Here is an 18,082-nt window from a genome sequence, read left to right as displayed (position 1 = left end):
TGTTTCCTGTAATTTATTCCTAGATCACCTACTGCTAAACCAAGATTGTTAAAAGCTGTTTGTACAAGTGGTTTAGGAGCTTTTTCACCAGCTGACCCTTCGCTTAAAATGTGTCTGAACACGTCGTAAAAAGCCTCCTTCATATCATCAATTTTCTCCTTGCTGATAGCAATGGGCCCATTCTCAGAATAATCAAGAAATGATTTCGCCATGTTTGTAACACTGATGGATTGTATCGTGGCATTGAACCAACAAGTTGCACCGAGATTGTCAATAGGACAAAATGTGTTGCAGGAAGTGCTCTGTAACGTCGCACCCTTGGATTCGAGGGAAGATAGGGAATGTATCAGGGCCTCTTGAAACCTACCTACATTATCGAGGAAATCTTCCGACTTCTGTCGCTTATTCCAGTTCTCTGTTATTGTTGTTCCATTTCTTTTTCATTTTAATTTTCCAACATATTTCAAGGTGTCCTTTGCTGCACATCTCTGAATCTCAACCATTTGCCTCATTAATACGCAAGATCGCGACTACTTTTTCCGTCTTGGTTTTAAATTTTACTTTCCCCTTTTAAAGTCTCGCGAGACCCAGAGTATGCGAGAATTTGGGCATGTTGGTAAATAATACCAGTTGTGCAACTTTTGTCGTGATCGATTCACCCGATTTAAACAATGGTGTACTATCATATTGCATTGCATTAGAATAGTAATGATTCAAGAAAGAAACATAATACTTAGAAATATCCACAACTGATAGATTTTAATGGAAATGTGGTGGATTTTTCCCCACTGCTGTCAGCCAGGAAATTCCCAAAGCTGAGAAGAGCTTGCGTCAAAATATATAGCTTCGCGAGCTCAATTCAGAAGTTCATTTTTCCTGTATCCAGACGTTTTTACACACCTTTCATTTAAAAATGCTTTTAATTGTGGAAAGCACATGGAGGTTAAATCGTCTTCCGATGCCATGTTTTGAATAAACAAAAAATGCCCAAGATCGACATGCTTTTCCGGACTTCTTTACAAGAGAGTTCCGCTAACTCGGTATTTACGATCTTGCGTATTCCCCTGCAAAGTCGTCAAGGCGACGGTTTTTCTTTCCATCCAATATACTTCATAATACGAAATCTGTTTTCTATGGTTCCCTGTGTAGTACACTCTGAAAGCGTTGGATGGGTTTTGAGAAGAATACTTCTCCATAGGGGCAAGATCGGTATATATCGATTTAAACTTTGTTGAAGTAGAATTTCAGAATGATAGGGATTTTAATCCCAGAAGCATTTTCAACTACTGTGCACGACGCTGTATTGAATATCCGATCCCCGTGTTTTAAATGGAGAAAAGGTAGCTAAATTTAGAAAATTTTCCTCAGTAAACCTACTGGATGCAGAAAGGTTAGTTTGTTCGGTGACACTTTCATATTCAATGAAGTCAGTATTGCTAGATGTAGATGTATCAAACGTATTGACCTTATTGACAAGTCGATCGATATACGCCTTATTTCTATTGGTAATTGTTTTTGACTGCAGTGCAACAACTACATCGTGGAAGATTTCTCTTACCTCAGTGAGGGAGCTACAATTTAAAAGTAAACTAACAATGTACATGCCTAGTTTTAAATTTCTTTTGTAGTGCAGTGTACAAAATCTTCGCACTTTCTTCATGAAATGGCTTTTGCATAAGTGAACTAGTGTTTTATTTGAATACGTGCATACGCACGTATGTTATTTTTGCCAGAACAATATTCCGATGCCCGGAGAATGAAGTCTTGCAATGTTTCGGTGTTAAATTATTTTAATGCAGCAATAATAAAAACCCAAGATTCATCGCTGATGATAATTTTAGGTTTTGAAATGTTATTATAGCCAAACTTTTTTTTTCGGCATTCCTGAACCTTGTTATCCAGTCCTGCACACAAGGAAGACTCTGATCTTCAGAAAACATCGCAGAAACTGGAATCCCCATCTTGCCATGTACCGGATGTTTAACTGCAAGCTCGTAATACAGGTACTGCTTTCCATTCTCTCGTCGGACAACACTACCTGTAGCATCCCAAATCAGAGGATTCTTGTTTGACAACTTATGATAATACTGAAGTCCCTCTTCTGACCAAAACAGAATATAGCGTGACTGTGCAGAATTTTTTTTGAATAAATCCAAACCCTTCCCTTTTTTTGGTCTTCCATACTTTTTAACAGAGATTGTAGAATATCTTTGTCTTTTCTCCCGCGTGGCGGCCTTCCGTGGCAATTTGTCTATATACATGGGCGTCTGTCCCCAACCCATCATAATTACCCGATATTAATTATTACCCGATATTAATTGTGAAGTTGTTTTGTCGTGAATCTTTTCTAAGAAGTGTTTCAAAGGTTTCGCACCATTCCTAAACCTTTCTTTCAATACCCCTCTCTCCGTTTTTCGAATGGGCCGTGCGTGCTCTTCTGTTGCTTTGTGCTTAACCTTCCCCTTATATTGAAACCTGAACAAGACTTTTGTTCTTCATTACTACTTTTACTTCAACGGGACAATCAATGAACTTGCAGTGCGCTTTGCATTTAAAATAGGGAATGTCGCGCTTTTTTCGCCTAATTTCAGCGCTGCTTATCATACATGTATGTTCATCAAATATGAACACGCAGTGTTCGTTTGACGTCTGTAATCCTTTAATAAAAATGTGTTGCCATTGTCCTTATTTAAAATTTCTGCCATTCTTAATGTTTTCTAAATATGCACTGTCTTCGGCTGAAATGACGAAAGTGGTTGAAGATGAGATGTCGGTAGCAAAGTATTCGAGAATACTGCAGTGCAAGATGTCTTCTAAATCTGATCTGGACATTGGACATAAGTTGTTTCCTTCTACGTTTTTTTTTTTACATCCATGTATTGTTCGGGGCGGCCTGCAGAAGGAAGAAACTTAAATGAACCAGTTTCGTCAAAAGCACGATCGTTAACTTGTTTAGACGATGCGGAAGAATGGGGTGAAAGGTGTAAATCAATTGTGGGGGATACAAAAGGCGATGAGGAGATATCTAAATGTGTATAGTTTTCTGGCGTATCATGAAGTCAGGATGTTCATGCAGATTATGTGACTAATCTTGATCAGCAGTTTCCATATGGTTCTGATTGATATGTTCAGACTGTGCAGGATATGCAACACCTGTAGAAATCATGGAAATGTTTGACTTCGTATCTTTGACAGACATCTCTGATTTATTGATTGTCGCGTGAGCAAAATCAACTGCTCGCTTTCTCATACTTCTTAAAGATGTTCGATGTTTTTTTGTTTTTTTTACATCAATTCTGTCTAATTCTAAAAGACATCGAGTTAATTTCTCCGATAATTCCCTGTACTGAAAACTATTCTCCGACCCGGAAAAATGTGCTATTTCGTCATCAAGGTGTCTAATTTCTCTATCAACCGTGTTAATAGAACCTTCGATACTTTTCATCTCTTGTAAAACAAACGTGTCAGGGACACTACGAATACCCTTTAAAAGAAAAAGTAATTCACCATTGTTACATGCCTTCCTACCACAACGAAACTTGATATTTTTCCCAATAACGCCATCTTCCAATGTAGGTAGTCTTAAACATTTGCAATGATACCATATTTTGCAATTTTCGCATTCAACCATTCTACCTTCATCTACAGTGTCATAATTAAGACCACAAATACAGTGATCACTTGTGGATGCTGTTTTGATAGTATGTGGGGTATAGGGTGCCTTTCGCTTTCTTGAAGAGCGAGTTAAATCATCGTCACTTTTCTTTTCTCTCTCGTCAGAAGAAATATCTATAACGTTAATCGTTTTATTTCTTTTTAACAAAAGACGACTTCGTTTCAAAGAGCGATCATTTTGTCGGTCTTCAGTACCTTGGTAACATTCTAGATTTACCACCTCATTTGTTTTCTTTACAGCACTTTTAGACATTTCTTCTGGTTTGGTATCCCGGACATTCCCTCTGTTAGAATTCCATATAATGTTCAAACTTTTCTGTTCTTAGAGGAGTTGGACCATTTCAAATAGTTGGCCGCCTGACCATAGGTACCCTCCTCGGAATGATCTCCATTGTTAGAGGGATTACAAAATTTTCTCAGCGCCGTTCCAATAGCCAGATAGTCTAATTTGTGATTTTTTATTTTCCATTGACCACTCTGTCTCTTCGTTTTGTAAACTAGTGAAGATAATGAGTGCAAGAAAGTGATTGATGAAATATCTACAGATACGATCCTTCCGGAATAATACAAACGTAATATACATGTAATATTACATGTGCACATGCACATATAAATTCATATCACAAATTTGGCCTTGTAAACTTAAAGTAATAGGTTTAATTAAGAAAATCATGACTGGCCGCAAATCAAAACTATATGAATAAAACGATTTCTTGCTAAGTGTTGTGTCTCGCTATTATTTCAGGATAATTGGAGTCTAACTAGGCCTAAGTATTGATAAATCAAAGATGTCGTTATGTTATACCATTAAATTTCTACTTCGTCCGACGAGTTGTAAAGACAATGGGGATATATTTCATCAGACTGGATCGAAAATTTTATATCCTGGTTAAAAACTTGTTGTTTTTGTTGTTGCTATTTGTAAATATTAAGAATTAGATTCTAGTACGAATTAACAAACAACGATGGTGGATCTAGCGGTGAATACAATTCCCTTGCGGGGAGTGAGGGATTTCATATTTCTATGTTATCGAAATTACTTCGTAAAACCAAGTGGCATAAGTTCCCAACCATGAATTTCATATAAAATATACGGCTTCTAAAACTTAAGCATTTAAATATGTTTTAATAAATGACCTTGAACATAAAACGCTCTCATATTATCATTTTCTTCGCGGTAGCTCAGTGGCAGAGCGTTCGCTTCGTAACCGGAGGTGTTGAGTTCGAGCCCAACTCGTGCCATGGCGGTCAAACCTAAGACGTTGAAATCGGTAATGATTGCTCCTTCGCTAAACGCTCGGAAATAAGAAGTGAGAATCACTTGTCTATCGGATATGACCTTATAAACGGAGGTCCCGTGTCACGGTAGGCGTTGGCGTGATAACGAAACCTCATTGTTACAGCCCTGAGCGCTAAGTATACATGTAGGTCTAAATTTGTGGTACTTCACCAACAGCTAGTGATGTTTCAATATAAGTGAAATATTATCGACTGGACGTAACACAACCAACCAAACAATCAATCATATTACACCTCGTTTGTCTAGCCTAATAGCATAGTATTAGTAACTAGTTAGTCCGTGTGCCGACTATCTATAATCATATATCTTTATACATGTAACCATGATAACGATATTGTTAAGTACGCGGATCGAATAACATGATTATGCCAAAAGTTACCTGTAGGTGTCCAATAAGTTGACAATTACAGTCCATTTTTAATAAAGGACAAAAAATACTGTTAAACCTTAAAAATAACTGGCGCATATGTCCAGCGCTTGAAAATAGTCAGTAATTGTCACCTTATTGGACGGTGTCAGGTAAATTAATCAACGTGTTAGAGAGGTAGACTAAAAACATGAGAAAGACGATGCAATTGCTAAACAGAAACAAATGCAATTCTAAATTTCTTTATTGGAAAATCACTGATATACTTAAACCACAATTTTCTCTTAGTATATTCATCTGCTCCAACTTAAAGATTCGCAAATTTCATTTAATTCTCCTTTTGGGGTCAGATCCTATTAAGGGGGTAAATGTCCTTAAATGCCCATTGGTCATCTAAGTGGCACAAGTCCTAGTTTAGGCGCTAGGCGCCGTACCTAGACCCCATATCGCATATAGTTAAATAGAGTATATTTGGCGCCCCCGTGCCCCAATCAGTGCCTATACTTACCCTTTTGGGGTCAGATCCTATTAGGGGGGTAAATGCCCTGTGGTCAACTGAGTGGCACAAGTCCTAGTTTATGCGCTAGTCGCCGTATATGTAGAGCACTTTTTTGTCGGGTTCGTTATACGTACACTTTCTAAGCGATAAATATTATGAAACATCCTTATTGGCCGCTAGCTTATTGTCCGCTAGCTTGACTTGGCAACGTTTGGAACATATATAGTCATAACAGCGATTCAGGTCTAATATGTAATTTGGTATATTGTTTTGCGATCGGCTCCACACACGAGACTGGGAAAACTATGTCATGTAGTTTATTTAGGTTCCTAGTCGATGTTAAAGTAAGGAAGCGGTGGATACAAAGATGTAGGACCGGGCGTAATAAGGCGTCAGTCTGTGACTGGTTAAAAGTCTGGCGGACTGACATACATTTGTTTTAGTCAGTGTGATGGAACTGGTAAATTTTCTAAAGCATCATTTCGGAAAATATATTTATGGAATCTTATACATGCATATCCTCAGTAGATATCAGACAAACCCGGTTAGTAAACATAAATCTCGCATAAGTGTCGCAATATTGTTTGAGGCATATTGAGTTAGATTCCATTATTTCATTTTGATAACATTAACAAAATATGTTTATTTAAATAATTACTTCTGGAAAACTCTGGTGGACTGGTAATTTTTTCTGCGGACTGGTTGAAATTATACCCTATCAGTTCGGCTGGACTGCATCTTCCCAAGTCAAGGGTTTCTGATCCGCTCCTCTCCTCACAAAATTGTCTTTATAAGGAAATTAAGTAAAGGCAAAGGAAAGTTGCTTGCAATAGGTATTGATATATGGATAGTTGCTGAGATAGAATGAGAAATTATCCAATATGGCTTTGCTTAACAAATTATAAACAAGAGGCCCACAGGCTCTGCTTTCTTTATTTGATATGGAATAAATATTGTTTGCTCTCCTCATAAAATATCCATTACATGTACATGCAGTTAAATAAAATCATTATAGTAATTTTCATATTATAACCTTCACTTTCTCTGGAGAAAACATATCTTCAGCCAGTCGTTTTCGTCCTATTATGCGTGGTTTATCACCTGACAAAGACCTGTGACAGTGCTGTTCTGCACATGAATAATTCTGAAATTCCAATATTAATAATGTGAAGAATATTAGTAATAAAATAACAGTTTAATTCATAGTTTTCATATGTGCCCTGCTACAATTACTACCTATTAATTATCAGCATGGTGTGGATACTTGGGAGTATACAATCTCCTTGGTCATCATCACTGAAGCGTTTTAAGCAGACAGGAGTTTTCAGGACAACTTGCCTCCTAAAAAGAAGCAGTATTAACAAAGCCGTTATAAAATTTCTTAACTGGAATTTTTTTAATTTTTCAACGAGAATTAGTTGAAAAATGCATAAAAAGATTCCCCTTGTCCAGCATTCGTTGATTGATTGATTGAATATTGTTTAACGTCCCTCTCGAGATTATTTCACTCATATGGAGACGTCACCATTGCCGGTGAAAGGCTGCACAATTTCGGCCTATGCTCGGCGCTTATGACCTTTGAGCAGGGAAGGATCTTTATCGTGCTACACCTGCTGTGACACGGGGCCTCGGTTTTTGCGGTCTCATCCGAAGGACCGCCCCATTTAGTCGCCTCTTACGACAAGCAAGGGGGTACTGAGGACCTATTCTAACCCGGATCCCCATGGGACCAGCATTCGTTGAATGCACCTTTATTAAGGGACGACAATCTATTGAATATTAAATAGATTTTGTGATACAAATGACAACAAAATGTTTTGGTTCTAATTAGATACTAAATATAATCAACTGATAATTTTAATGAAAATGGTTATTTTTGATTGATATCATTATTTTGCAGAGCATAAACATGTCTTCAGAATGAAGTAAAATTATGAGTAAATTATTTTTCACTCCATGCTTTAACAATGTATTCTGTAATTTAATCAACCAAATTTTCAGTATAATAAAAGTTATCAAATGTCTGATCTGGAGAACAGTCAGTTTTACAACCTCTCTACAAAACTCTGTGCAACAGTTTTATACCTCGGTGCTGACAAACTGTTGTCTTTGTATCCATAAAATAACTGTATATCATTTGTCATGTTCATTCAGTTATTACAACATATCCATGCATACCTTCTCTTTCCCAAGATGATACTCGTCTCCTGCAAGATCCGCTTTTGACAAAGTTGAGGCAGATGCATGGGGGCGTCTGTTTGGGGTATGGAAAAGTGGTTTCTTAATTTTCCTTGGTGTTGGCGTTTTTGTTTCAAGGAGACGTTTGCCCGATTTTATCGGTGTCACTGTTCGAAGACATACACATGATTCTGATACAACAGTTTAACCAGTTCTTCTCTCTCAATTTTAAGTTTTGCCAATTTGTTTTCCAGCTCGAAATTGATTTTAGCAAGTCTATTGAGTTTGGTGAAACATTTGCAACAAGTGTATGATGAAAACCCATCTTGTGGGTGTACTTCCCCTACTACTCCCACAGGTTGTTTCTTAACCACAAAGGTTTCACTATAAATATATCTCCTACGTTTTTGGGGTAGAATCTCCTGACACAGTCGACATTTTGCAGATTTTTCCATCTAGTCACCACCATCCTCCCACACGTATTTGCTAGTTGCCATTTTCACTACCAACTTCCGCTATCGTAAGAGTTCTCGTTCTTTGATTTTGTGAGGAGAGGAGCGGATCAGAAACACTTGATTTGGGAAGATGGCTGGACTGGTGACATGAAAAGTTAGCTTCAAGCCCTTTAATATCATAATTCAATGAATAATCATGTTAAATGAACACATGTGTGTATAAACTGACAGAATATACTGGACACGTTGTATCGTTATTTCGGGGGGGGGGGGGGGGGGGGGGGTGTTAGGCCTACAAAAGATTTTGACAGATGAACTGATAAAAATAAAATAATGAAAAGAATTGACTACAGTTTCCTAAATTGTGTTCAGTTATTCCCCGTTATCGATTTCAACATTTGATAACATATTTTACTACATAATTCCCTTCTGCCAGAAAAGAGGAAGGAACACGAATTTATTGTATCAGTATTGTAGAAGAAAAAATAGCCTTGCTAGAAAAGGGGAAAGGGTTTGACAGGACACCCTTGATACTATATATGGACACCTTTCTATCAATTTTGACAATGGTGACCAGAGGTAACCCTTGATTGACCATTACATCAATGGGTGACCAGAGGTAATCTTTATATGACATTTACATCAATGAATGACTAGTGGAAACTCTTACATATACATATATATGATCATTACATCAATGGGTGACCAGAGGTAACCCTTATATGGCCATTACATCAATGAGTGACCAGAGGTAAAAAAAAAAATCCCTTGTGTTTGACCTGGAATACAAAAAATAAAACGAAAGCTTTTTGAAATACTAGCACATCCTCCAGAGAGACAAAAACGTTTTCTTCTTCTGATGATCTACCTATTGTTTCATAAACGTAATAAGAATTTGGGGGATATGCACAAATCGTCAATGATAAAATTGCATAATAATTGTAATGTGCAAATAGACTCCTGATGAGGTGGATTTGCATGCATCTTGAATTTTATTTATTCCTCAATCGTATCAATTATTTCAATATTATAACCTTGAAACGCACCGCTAAAACACTTTCTTAGTGTAAAGTCAAGTGATTGTTGAAGTATATGACTGATTGGGTCATGTGTTTTCTTAGTTAATAAGTTACGATCTGATTTTAATTCTTAGTAAAAATATTGCAATAAATATTGCAATACAGTTTATAATATCGCAATACGAAATTTCCTAATAATACCCAGCTCTACAAGACGGGATGTAATCAGTGATCTTACAAGTGTCATGCACGCATCCTCCGTTATATCTAATCTACCGATGTTACGAAGTTGGAAATATAATGATTTATTCAATATACTTATTTGACACTCCATTCTAAGTGTGCTGTCGAAAACCATCCCAAGATTTTTAACACATGAAGTGCTAGTAACGACAGATTCACCGAAAGCCAGTTGATGTCCTGAGAATTTTCTAGTTTTACCTTTCGGTGTAACGATAATAAATTCTTTCCTTCTCTGATTTAGCTTGAGTATGTTATTTTGCATCCATTTGTCAATATCAGAAATACATGGTTGTAGTCTGCCTGCAATGCTGTCCCAGTTGTCGTTTGGATTTATCAAGTATACCTGAGTGTCATCCGCGTAGCAATGATAACACATATGCCTCCAGCAAATATCTCTGACTGGTTTGAAGAACATGCAGTATAGACGAGGTCCTAATACAGAACCCTGTGGAACACCAAAGTGGAGTAGGAACTCTTTGGATACTGTAGATCCAACAGCAATTTATTGATTTCAACGAGGTAAGACTTGATCCATGACAGAGTAGATCTCGTGATACCAAAAGCATACTGCATACATCTATCAGAATATTATGGTATATGACGTCAAATGCAGCTGAAAGATCAAGCATCACGAGTACAACGGATGGATTCTCGTCGACCACAGAGGTAATGTCATGGTGAACCCATAATAGAGACGTTTCTGTGGAGTGACAATTGCAGTAGGCAGATTCCACATGGTCCTGAAGCTCGTGAGCGTTCAGATGTTTTTCAGGACGAGCCGCCACTGCTTTTCCCAATATCTTAGATAGAAAAGGTAAGTTTGATACAAATCTAATTTTCAAATTCATCCTTCTCGAGTCCTTTGCGGTTAATTGATGGTCGTACAATAGCTTATGTTTTTGAAATCCAATGACACGTTAACAAATCTTTCTTGGAATCGACCATGGGGTGTTCAGGCGTAAAGTGATCTCCTTTGATTTTTTATGTGCATGGATATCGATGGTGGCGTGGAGGTCTGCATTATAAGGTTTTGTGAGCTTTTCAGCGGATGTATCTTCCATTTATGAAAGTTAAAAAGATCACATCGTTTTTTAATTTGTTAATGTCAATGTCATGTAGTTTCCGGTAAATTACGGTTTTCCTCTTTCTTGGAGGTTTAACGAGACGCAGCAAAGAATGAATTGCAAGATGGTCCCCCTTACTGAAATACAAAGGTTCTGGCAAACAGCATGTGGTAAAGAACTAGAGCCACAAAGTACTAAAATTGGCCCTTTCGCCAAAATAAATGCGACTTTCACAGTTGATGCTCTAGGATTTATAAGTTATAGAACAATTTATTTTACAACTATATCTTTTCTAGTTTTCGTTTTACAGTCGTTTAAACTTTGTGTTGTTTTTCAGCAGAAAAGCTATATAACGTCATGATGTTGACGTTATGAGAATCACAGTGTAATACACAAAAAATGGACGCATAGGTTAATATATATTCTTTGGGCTTATTTTGGTTGTAAATCACAACTAATAAAATACTAGGAACTTGTATATTTTCTATCACGATGTTTAAATTTGTGATATATCCCCCCTCCCCACTACATAACACTTACAATTTTTTCCCGATGTATTGAACATAATTGAAAAATCGTGATCAAAAATTAAAATTCCTTGCAGTGAAAGGACCACAGCAAATAGTTTTGGTTTACCGTCTATCTCAAAGACGAGTTTATATTTTCAAGTTGCATTTATATCTATTCGTATCAATTTCCATTACAATTGATATTAATTGACGATAAAAAAAGAGAGACAATTGTATAATTTTGGTTAAACTTGAGTAATTATAGTAACTAATTAGAAAATGGATTTTTTGAACATCCACCTCGTAAACTAAATTTTTTAAAATAAAACACGATGGACCTTTAAAATTGTCGGCACCTCTGAAGTCTTAATTTTCTGAGCGAGGTAGACCTTTAAGTCCACGGAGGATCTAAGTGGATATCTGGCATCTGTGTCTCCTTTGTGCCAACGTGCACCTTCGTGTGATAAAAAAAGATAATAAATACTAAGCGAAATATTAGTGGGTGAAAATTAAAACGTATAAAACGGCGACTTGTATATATTCATATCATTTAATGATATATATTATTGTAAATTTGAAATAGTAATTAATTTTAAAAAATGCACCTTCACTGTCTATCTTTAAAGAATTATCATACTGATTTGATAACTTACTTAAATTGTTTACATGTTGGAGTTTGCTATTCGAAACAATTCATCTTAATTACTCTTAACTTGTGACGTTCGTTATGTATTAGTTTTTCACGTTTAAATATGTTTGAGTGGACAATGTCGCTAAATGGATTTTAATTATCTCTAAGTAGAAACCTCAACATGTTTGTAAATCGGGATTATTTCTTGTATATAGATATACATTGTATCAAGATATTGATACATATCCGTATGCAGACTTCCCCGTAGACGTTCACACCTAAATTCTCGACACCCCGTACACAAACACCTGTACGTGTTAGTCGGCACATTGTTTCACAGCACGAGTTCACTAAATAAGAGACTTTCAGGATCATTTGACTTTAAAAATGAACAAACGAATATCACATGATATAAATTGGCAATGATTTCAAGAGACATTATTTGTCGAAATGCGCATCTGGTGCATCAAAATTGGTACCGTATAAGTTTTACATCATTAATTCATTATATTAATTCATTTGAAGATATCATTAATTCAGTTAAAGCGCGCATCAAATTCAGCTGAAGAATTAATGATATCATCAATTCAATTAATGCGCGCAATAATTCAGAATTGAAGATATCATTAATTATTTGAAGAGATCTTTAATCAAATTGTTGCGCGCATCAAATGAATTGATAATATCTTCAAATAATTGAAGATATCTTCAATTATTTGAGTTTATGTTAATTTGGCGCTCCATAAATCACTTAAATTTTTTTATTAGTATTACATATAATGCACAATATTATTTAATGCACTAGGCGATTGTGCTGTATTGCTCTTCAAATTAAGGAAATATGGCTTTAAGCAGATTTTCATCTGAAATTGAGAACACAACGCCGATTAATTGTTCATCTCCTTATCGTACGTTGTTCTAACATAGGGCGTGTTTTTACATCCCATGCCTGAGACGTAAAGTCTCAGAGTTGATATTCCTTGTGTTGCCCGCTCTCGGGGGCGTTCTTCATCCTGATGTTAACAAGAGGTACTGTGAGCAATGCTCACTAAGAATACCCCCCCCCCCCCCCCCCCCCCCCCCGCTTACCCCAATCTCCCAAAGGGTAATAGGTAAAACTTCAGTATTATGATCCAAAAGGTATCTGGGAACACAGCATCTCCATGCGATGAAAAAAGCCGTTAAAGAATTTAAATGGAAACCATATTGCTACTTTGATGTCCAGTGCGCGTGACCTTTGACCTTTTGACCCCAAAGTCGATAGGGAACATCTTCATCCCATGGGTAGTCCATATGTATGATATGGTGACCGTAGATGGAAAGGATAACGTTTTAGAGCCCGGAAACCATATTGCTACTTCGATGTCCAGTGCGCTTGACCTTTGGACCCCAAAATCGATAGGGAACATCTTCATCCCATGGGTAGTCCATATATATGATATGGTGACTGTAGGTGGAAAGGATAACGTTTTAGAGCCCGGAAACCATATTGCTACTTCGATGTGCAGTGCGCTTGACCTTTGACCCCAAAATCGATAGGGAACATCTTCATCCCATGGGTAGTCCATATATATGATATGGTGACGGTAGGTGGAAAGGATAATGCTTTAGAGCCCGGAAACCATTGCGTCTACAGACGGACAACCCGATTCCAGTATACCCCCCCCCCCCCCCACACACACACACACAACTTGTTGCGGGGGGTATAATTAAGTCACTTCTGTATATGTTCAGTATACATGTTCATAGTTTTATCACCTCCCACTCAAAAGTTTCTTATGATGTTTAATATTTTCTCTTCATTAACGAAAGAAGAAACTAAGTGTACTTTATACTAGAAGTTACGAAATGACATTAATATTCTTATATACACTCGCGAAGACAGTAGTGTTCCTGCAAGATAGGTCAAGCACTTTAAGGTCGCTCATTCAATCTGAACGTTGGATAGAAACTATCTACAAGTTTAGACAACAGTTCTTGAAGCAATGGTGCAGAGTCTTTCTGTCGGCATGTTTGGTGACCCTTGTTGACCTCGACTTCACCGGATTTGCGAATGACAGAACTAGGACAGCTATACATAAAACATCAGGGGGAGGGGCTTTTATTCAGCAATATAGATATATATATATATAGTAACTCCCCCCAAAATAAGCATAGCCCCTACTATGACGTCTACCCAAATTTACCAGTTGTCATCTAACTGGGCAACAATATTCATACTCTGAAGTTCACTTATAAGGCTATCCAGAGAGAAATCTTTCATATTTTGCAACTTCTTGGGCAGATCACCGATAGTGAATATGGGTAAGGAATTCCAAGAGACTGTTGGAAGACCTGCTCACCAAAGACTACGAAGGTATTGTCAATGAGGAACTCCAGCATCTTTTTAATATCAACTTCAGAGTACTTAGCTTGTGTGTAGTGGTGTTAAGAGTTCTTAGATTGTGCGTAGAATCATATTGGTGTTTAACAAAGTAATATTTAGAATGACTGATTACTAGATATTTTTCATTTTTGTTGAAGAAGCAACTGTCTATGATTTAAAAAAAATAATATGTATGTTTAATATATCGTGAGGAATGGTCGTGTAAAGTGTTGAAAAGTCGTACGTTTTGATGTTTTTAATTTGAGAAAAGTTTTGTGATTTCAAATTTTCTAAAAGTTCTTTAACGTTTTCAGAATTCACATTTCATTTACATCACGTGTGGCATATGTTGTGGCACAGTGTGTTATAAGTTTCTCCTTCACAGTTGTTAATAATTTTGTGAGGGGCTTGGTAGAATACTTACTGGATCCAGCAATGTATCTATGTTCCTAAGGGTTTCGTGAAGTTTTGGAATCCAGTATAGGTACAGTGTACATGTACGGTAACTCATATTCATTCGTCCTATTGACTGGAATATTAAGCGTGTTTAAAACTGAAGCATGATTTTGATGAACTTCATCTTTAGAAAGGGCAGTTTAAATATAAGTTTGATAAAAAATGTTGAATTAATGTCAAATTCGTTTAGAAAATAAATGTTATAATGAGCCTTACATGCAAAGACAATATTGTTACAAGCTTTGTCAGCGGGAGGCAAAACACATTCCTCATATAACCTATCTCATTCTTTGATCGCTTCTGTTTTACTAAACACAGAATGATAGATGGTACTCAATTTTGTTTTCATGTTAAACTTATACGGTACCAATTTTGATACACCAGATGCGCATTTCGACTAATAATGTCTCTTCAGTGATGCTCAACCGAAATGTTTGAAATCCGAAATAACAATGAAGTTTTAGAGCTATTATAGCCAAAAACAGCGTGCCAAAAAAGTGGAGTCCAATTCGTCTAAGGATAAGAGCTATGCATGAGGGAGATAATCCTTAATTTTGAAATGAATTTCTAAATTTTATAACAGCAATTAAATATACATCCGTATTTTCAAGCTAGTAACGAAGTACTATGTCTAATATGTGATTTTGATAATTCTCTTATACTTTTTATCTAACAAGATATCAAGTTCTTTTTCATATTACTAAATAGGAGAGTATACATCGTTCATCTAAAGTCTAAATTTAAAGCGCTTTAAGCATCATGAATCACTAAAATAATCCAATGTAACCACAGATTTCAGAAGGTTTTAAGTAAATTGTAAGCATCGTTTTGGTCAAATAATTATTGAATGCATACTCATTTAAGTGCAAGTGTTTAAGAATAATAGTATATACTTAATAGTAAGTAATGTGAAACTATTTTTATAAAGATAAAGATTTCATTGCTTATTCTATATATAAGAAAGAAAAGAGAACAGACCAACAGTCAACATAAAAAGGAAAAATAACTTTTGCTACAGCCAAGTAAAACATACCTGCCTTCCTCATCAAAATGAGAAAAGTTTGGCCTGAGAAACTTCTTTATTTTTTCTTTTGGTCTTAGAATACCTTTTTTCTCGAGTTTTTGTCAAATGAATAAATATGATATTAACTATCTGATAAAGACAAATGACTCATTTTTTGAATGAAAGTAAAATATAACGTATTAAATATATACCCTATTTCTATAAAGAAAATATTACTTATTTCAATGAAACTGAGGAAAGCAAATCAACAAACACCGCCATTCTCACAAGATATATGGAGAAATAAAAAATTAAACACCATCTTTTACAAATTCGATGAAAGGTGGTATTGTCGTTGAAACTAATGTACATTCAATTTTTGAATGTCAAAATGTAGAACAGATTTGGTATACTATAGAAATGGTGCGCGAAATTGACATGGAGTAGAAAGATATCGATCTAGGCTTTTTTTTTTCGAGAGGGTAATCCTAAAGTGCATTCATTTAGCTTTGTGATTTCAAATTCTGCGTTTAGATAATACAATAGTAAAATGATGTCAAGACTTGAAAACAGAAAATGAAAGCGTGAATAATCTGTTAACGCTCCATCTGGTTATCAAGGGCATGCAAAATTAACTTGAAATTTTGAATCCAGGCCATATAATTGAAAGTTTACTTTTATTTTACAATTCCAATACGCAATCTCAGAGATATCAACTCTTTTGTGATGGAGGTACCCTCCATCACAAAAGAATTTTGTTGAACGCTTGGGTGGGTAAACGATGTATACATACACTGTAGATTAGCTATTAGAATAAGGGTAAAGGTCATGAAAGCGGATATTTTGTTTATATCAGCCGTTGGTACACATGAAACTGGCCATTTCAAGAATAATTTGTTTGAATTAGGTCATTAAATCATAGATAAAATCTTTATGTATTTTCTGTTTTACATGAGTGATCCTTTTAGGGCGGGGCCATTAAAAATATTAAAACCCACCCGATATTGTTAGGTAAAAAATGACATGAACTTTGTTTGTGGCGACCTTTATCCCGAGATGCTGGATAAAGGTGTAAGTTGATTTATGATCTATAAAATAAATAAATATGTGCTTCGTCCTTGCAGATACATGTACTAAGATGAAATCTTTCATGTACTTTTTTACCTCATTTAGATCAAAGTACGGGTTCTAAGAAACCAAAGGCAAAGATAGTAAATCAACTCTACTCATATAATGTGTAAGATGGTTTTACTACAGAAATGATGTTACGAAATGGCTTAAGTCTTAGCTGTATAGGGAAATGGTTGGTTGTATATTTTGGAGTTATAGAAGAATAGAAATATTTTTTGTTTTCGTGAATGCTGCTGCCACGGCCTCGAGATGTTGTTTGAAGTTTCAAATACTTAGCTAACGTCCCAACTTTAACATTTCAAACAGCATTTCTCGATCTCAGTGTTTGCACTTTATTGATACAGTGTTAGCAGATCAAACAAAAATATACAATAGAATTAAATTGCACAATACAAATGAAGAGTTGTATGACACAAATAAGAAAATATGCAATATAGATGAAATGACATTATATATTACAAATGGAATAATATACAATATACAATTTATTTTTATAAATCATGAAAAGCAAATGAAAAACTACAAACAGGAAAAAACTGTTGCGGTGTTTGATCTTCCTGTGTAAATGCTAGATAAAGGTGAGATACACAACATATATCTTTATGAAAAGGTGAAGATAATGAAATGTGATCAATCGCATAACTCTCACAAGGAATACAAAATAGAGAGTTGGGCAAACACCCCTGGATATACCAGAGGTGGGATCAGGTGTCTAGGAGGAGTAAGCATCCCCTTTCGACCAGTCACACCCGCGGTGTACCCTATATTCTTGATCAGGCAAACAGAGTTATCAATAGTCAGAATCAATGTGCCAGAAACAGCCTAACAATTTGTATGAAACACGTCAAACAGCATTTGACCCAATTACAGGTTGTATTGGCAAACTAGATCTTTATCACGACCATAGAACGAGCGAAATACTGAATTTAAAGGGGACTGTTGAAACCCTTACATCATCAACTGGCTTGTTAGTAGCCTGCCTCGATTTAAAAACTGATCATACGTAGAACAAGTGTTTGCGTCGAATCAGTTGAGAGATATAAACAACATATGCAGGTGAAAATGGAATATTACTACATGAACATAAATAAAAGGCAAAGATAACAAACATTGATCAATCTCATAACTCATATGAGCAATACAAAATAGAGTTGGGCAAACACGAACCCCTGGATATACCAGAGGTG

The sequence above is a fragment of the Ostrea edulis genome, chromosome 7 (genome assembly GCF_947568905.1).
Source record: "Ostrea edulis chromosome 7, xbOstEdul1.1, whole genome shotgun sequence".
Taxonomy (NCBI): Eukaryota; Metazoa; Mollusca; class Bivalvia; order Ostreida; family Ostreidae; genus Ostrea; species Ostrea edulis.
The sequence above is the reverse complement of the archived record's forward strand: the minus strand, read 5'-3'. Positions refer to the sequence as shown.